The sequence below is a fragment of the Nomascus leucogenys genome, chromosome 10 (genome assembly GCF_006542625.1).
Source record: "Nomascus leucogenys isolate Asia chromosome 10, Asia_NLE_v1, whole genome shotgun sequence".
NCBI classification, from domain to species: domain Eukaryota; kingdom Metazoa; phylum Chordata; class Mammalia; order Primates; family Hylobatidae; genus Nomascus; species Nomascus leucogenys.
The window spans coordinates 4,285,644-4,291,440 of NC_044390.1; the positions used below are offsets into that span (position 1 = coordinate 4,285,644).

Consider the following 5,797-nt stretch of genomic DNA (forward strand, 5'->3'; position numbering starts at 1 on the left):
TATATACTGAGCACTTCATTTTCTGTATCCATTCGCCTGCTGATGGACACTTGGCCGGGTTCCATGTCTTGGTTATGGTGGCTAAAGCTGTCATGAACATGGGAGGGCGGGCATCTCTTCAACGTACTGATTCCATTTCCTTTAGATACACACCCAGCAGTGAAATTGTTGAAACATAGGGTAGCTCTGATCGTTAACTTCTGAAAAACATCTGTAGTATTTTTGTGGTCATTGTACTCATTTACATTACCACTAGCAGAGTGCAGGGTTCTGTTTTTTCTACATTCCCACCAACACTTGTTACTCTACTCTTTGTTTTTTTTTTTTGAGATGGACCCACGCTCTGTCGCCCAGGCTGGAGTGCAGTGGTGTGATCTCGGCTCACTGCAAGCTCCGCCTCCCAGGTTCACGCCATTCTCCTGCCTCAGCCTCCCAAGCAGCTGGGACTACAGGCGCCCGCCACCACGCCCAGCTAATTTTTTGTATTTTTAGTAGAGACGGGGTTTCACTGTGTTAGCCAGGATGGTCTTGATTTCCTGACCTCAAGATCCGCCCGCCTCGGCCTCCCAAAGTGCTGGGATTACAGGCGTGAGCCACCACGCCCGGCCACATTTGTCTTTAATAATTTGGGTTAACATAGAATTCTTCACTTAGAAGAATTATTCACTTAACATAGAATTAGCCGGGCGTGGTGTTGCACACCTGTAATCCCAGCTACTCAGGAGGCTGAGACAGAATTGCTTGAACCCAGGAGGCGGAGGTTGCAGTGAGTGGAGATCATGCCATTGCATTCTAGCCTGGGCAAAAGAGCGAGACTCTGTCAAAAATAAAAAATAAAAACCCCACAATTCAGCCTAGGATATGTGTATTAAATTTACATTTGATCTTTTTCTTAGGATTGCTTTGGTATTCATGCTCTTTTTTGGTTCCATATGAATTTTAGGATTGTTTTTTCTAATTCTGTGAAAAATGATATTGGTATTTTGATGGGAATTGCATTGAAGCTGAAGATTGCTTTGGGCAGTATGATCATTTTCACAATATTGATTCTTCCAATCCATGAGCATGGGATATATTTCTATTTTGCTGTGTCATCTACGATTTCTTTCAGCAGCATTTTGTTGTTCTTCTTGTAGAGATATTCACCTCCTTGGTTAAGTATATTCTTAGATATTTTTAATTTTTGGCAACTGTTGTACAAGGGATTGAGTTTTGCAGCAAGTTGGATGAGCTGGAGGCCATTATTCACGACACCACATCCAGCTAATTTTTGTATTTTTTGTAGAGATGAGGTTTTGCCATGTTGTCAAGGCTGGTCTTGAACTCCCGGGTCCAAGTGACCCACCCGCCTTGACCTCCCGAAGTGCTGGGACTGCAGGCATGAGCCACGGTGCCCGGCCCATCATAGCACTTTTGATCATTAGGATAATTCCTTCTTCTTGTCATTTTTGGACACACGCTTCCCACATGCCTCATCTTCTAGAGAGGGTTTCCACCAGGGCTGTGCTGGGAGTTAAGGCTGGAAAAGGGGAGATGGTTCCACCTGCCAGTGCCACATGAGTCTGCTCAAGGCCGCAACCAGCAGGGGAGAGTCCAGCATGAGCCTCAGACTCACATGTGGGACAGACGCCCATGTGTGACAACGCTGCAGTGAATCTGTTTCACACACATGGAGGAGGCGGCTCAGGGCTGACCATGGACCTGAGTCAATGAGCAGAGATGTCCCAGTGCCATCCACAAACACAGGGGAGAAGGAGCCACAACCTCCCACTTTCATCCAAAGCCATGACCCCTCCCTGTCTGTGAGGGCCCTGGGGTTCTCCTCTGTCTCATACAGAGGCAGAAACCTCCCCCTTAGTGACCCCCAGACTTTGCGAGTCACCAGCAGCCACTCGGCTCTGACCCTTCTGCTTCTGAAGGTTTCCTGCCTATGACAGGAAGTTTCATTTCTCATTTTCTTCGTAGGACCGTGGCTACATATTTCAGACATGTTATAAGTAGGTTTTCCCAGTGTTAGCAGCAGATGTGGGCTGTTGAGCACATAAGTCACTCACCGTGACTGTGCAGTCCAACACCAGGATCCACTCACGTTTCAACCCCTCAAGTCTTAATCCGGTCTGGAAATGTACCATGACTGAGGCCCTCCCATGACCTGGACACCACTGGCCTGCAAAACACACAGGACAGGGGTTCATGACAACAAGCTCCAAATGAGGAAACCGAGGCTCAGAGATGGGACTTGCTGCCCAAGGTCATGCAGGCAGGGATGAAGGTGAGCAATTCAGAAAAAATTAACTCCCTATCCCACCCCCAAATCAGAGCTCAAGACAAGTACTTGTTCCCAAAACCTTGAAGGCAGACTGAGATGCAGGGGAATGCCCCAGGAAGCGGGGCTGGGGGTCGGAGGGAAGCCGAGGAGGCAGGAATGACCCAGAGGTTACTTTTAAGGGAGGGGGACCTGAACACTATTAAAAAATACGAAGAAAAAAAAGAAGGGAAGTCTAAGAAGGAAACTGGAAGAAATAAAACCATACTCCAAAGACAAAAGAACAGTCAGCATTTCTTTATTTCTCCTTTTTTTCTCTTGGCAATTGCAACTCTACTTGAATTTCACAGCCCGATGTGAGATGCGTCTCTGCTGATCTGAGCCTGTCCTGCAGCATGGACCTGCAGCTTTCCTGAAGCATCCCCAGGGCTGGATGCCATGGTAAGGATCCCGCAATGCTGTGCTGATGGACGGGCTGAAGGAGGGAAGGGGACCCCAATGGGGAAGCTCCGAGAAGAAGAACAAGCCCCCAGTCAGCCTCACTTGGACAGGACAGACTCAGAAAGGTGCTGGGTCTATCGGCTCCTATGTCCTGACCCTTGATGAGATGAGGACAGATGAGGCAAATCGCAGAAAAGGGTCAGGGAGATACCATTTCTGTATGAAGTATCTGAAGAGAGCCTGGTGCCTTCCCCAGCCCCAGCCTTGGGGAAATGAAAGCCAGGCTCCCGGAGAGGGCAGTTCCCCTTCCTGTGGGGCTGCTGACGGGACAACCTCGTGATGGAGAACCCAGGCTCCCAGTAGATTTACTCCATCCAGGAACTGTGGCCTCATCCATCTGCACAGCCAGGGGCTGTGGGAGGAGACGCCATGACTCCCACCCGCAAACCTCTGATCTGTCTTGATGAAATTGAAAGGGGGAGAGGGGAGACTGTAGCCTGGGAGCAATCCCGCCTCACAACTTGGTCCTGATTGAATAGGAGACCCCAGAGGTTCACAGAGATCCCAAGGTGGGGAGGATCTGCCCAGGGTTCAGGAGGCAAATCTCTCTCAGGAAGCTCCGTGACCCCTCCCTGGTGTCGCTGCTGTGCCTCAGTGGGATTTGGAGAGGATGCCTTAGATTAGAGGGTATTGTGTCTTTCAGCAGCAAAATCATCCAAAAAAAACGCCTGGACATTTCACATCAGTGGATAAAGCATATCTTGTGCCAAATCAGGACCAAACTGCAGTGAAATTTAGGGCTCACACTACAGTTAATCACCTTTGAGGAAAGCATTCCAGGTTGGTGCCTATCTCTGTGATAAACGTCTCCCTTCCTGGCTACAGGTAATGGATTAAAGTAACAGTGGCCGAACAGACACTGTATTCACCTGATGATTATACCGAAAAATAGCCATAAAATTGTTCCCTCCAAATCCAATTCCCTTTGTGACAATTCTCAAAAGAAGATATACAAACGGTCCACAAACATATGAAAAACATGTATGTGTGTGTGTGTATATCACAGCACGGAATACTACCCAGCCATAAAAAGGGACAAAATAATGGCATTTGCAGCAACCTAGATGCAGTTGAAGACCATTATTCTAAGTGAAGTAATTCAGAAATGGAAAACCAAACATCATATGTTCTCATAAGTGGGAGCTAAGCTATGAGGATGCAAAGGCATAAGGAGGATATAATGGAATCTGGAGACTCACAGGGAACAATGGGAGGGGGATGAGGGATAAAAGACTACACATTGGGTGCAGTGTACACTGCTCGGGTGATGAATGCACCAAAATCTCAAAAATCACCACTAAAGAACTTATCCACGTAACCAAACACCACCTGTTCCCCAAAAACTATTGAATTTTAAAAAAATAAATAAAAATAAATTTACCACATAAACAACAACAACAATGGCAAAAATCCAATTGCACATAGCATAATGTTTTCACGGTCTATGCATGTTATAGCATGTAATTGGTCTTTGTTCCTTTATATGATTGAAGAATATTCCATTCTATGCCTGTATCCCATTTTGTTTATGCATTCACCAATTGATGGACATTTGGGTTGTTTTCACTATTTAGCTGTCATGAATAATGCCAAAAAAAGACATATATTTGTTGGGGTTTTTTTCATTTTTAAAAGGTTTTATTTATTTATTTATTGAGACAAAATTTCACTCCGTCGCCCAGGCTAGAGTGCAGTGGTGCGATCTTGGCTCACTGCAACCTCTGCCTCCCCAGTTCAAGCAATTTTTGTGCCTCAGCCTTCCAAGTAGCTAGGATTACAAGTGTGCGCCACCACAGGTGGCTGGTTTTTTTTTATTGTTTTAGTAGAGACAGGGTTTCACCGTGTTGGCCAGGCTGGTCTCGAACTCCTAGCCTCAAGCCTTCCACTCGCCTCAGCCTCCCAAAGTGCTGGGATTAGAGGCATGAGCCACCACACCATGCCAAAAGGTTATAATCATTTAAATTCAGGTTGTAACTGTAGGCTTACAATTCTCTACATTTAGATTTTAAAACATTTTATTTATGGTCAATCTGGAACATAATTAATGCATCTTAATTAAGTTTCCACTGATGTATATAGAAGGCTAAAGGCTGAAGTTTTATTCACATCTAGTATAGTAACCAACCATAAAATCATTAGTTACTTTCAACTTAATAACTAATTGACATTTCCCAAATGAGCTGTCTTTAATCCTGATAGTTCCTTATTTTTTAATATATTTGCCATGGGATGCTGATTTGCAATAGGTGTTATAATGAGAATAACCAAAATTGGGTAAATGTGACAAAAGATTGACAAAATGTTTCACACCCTTAGATTACACCACGTCAAGAATGAGGAGAAAGCATTGCAAAAGGAGACTACTGCAATGCTACTTATATTCCCGCAGTGAAACCGGCAAAGCATCCATATCAAGAGAGTTCTCATCTCACTTCCAACTTTTTCCCCTCAAGAACAATTTGAATCTCTTTGGCACCCAAGGTCTCACAGGTCAATAAAGCTTCTGCTAGATTCTTATGCTCCTCTGCATGACTTTTCAAGATAAGTTTTGCTCATTTATATGAGTCCCTTAGAAGGGTTCTTATTTCATGTTCAACGGCAGATTGAGTTTCTGGACTTAGTTTCCCTGTATCATTGTAGGTCATAACTCCAAGCTTTTCACTAATTCCAAATTTGATAACCATCTGCTTTGCCATTTTAGTGGCATTAGCAAAATCACTGGAAGCACCTGTTGTTATATGGTCAGTTCCAAATATAAGCTCCTCTGCCACTCTTGCTCCCATACTAACGTCCATTTGTGCAAGCTCCAGTCTCATTCCATCTGTCATCACCAGGTAACGGGGACACATGTCGAAATGTTGGCCCCTGTGGCATGATTGTAGCTTTGTTGATAGGCATTTCATCTTTCATGTAATATGCAATAATGGCATGACCAGATTCATGACACGTTGTGATGGATTTGTTTTTTTATCAATTTCTGTGCTTCTTCTGTCAGGCCACATTATAATTTTGTCTTTGGAAAACTTCAGT

At 44.8% G+C, this 5,797-nt stretch overlaps 1 pseudogene; it reads right to left on the bottom strand.

The window, feature by feature from the left end:
• Window positions 1-5,158: 5,158 nt before the first annotated feature.
• Window positions 5,159-5,797, bottom strand: LOC101176384 (annotated as a pseudogene).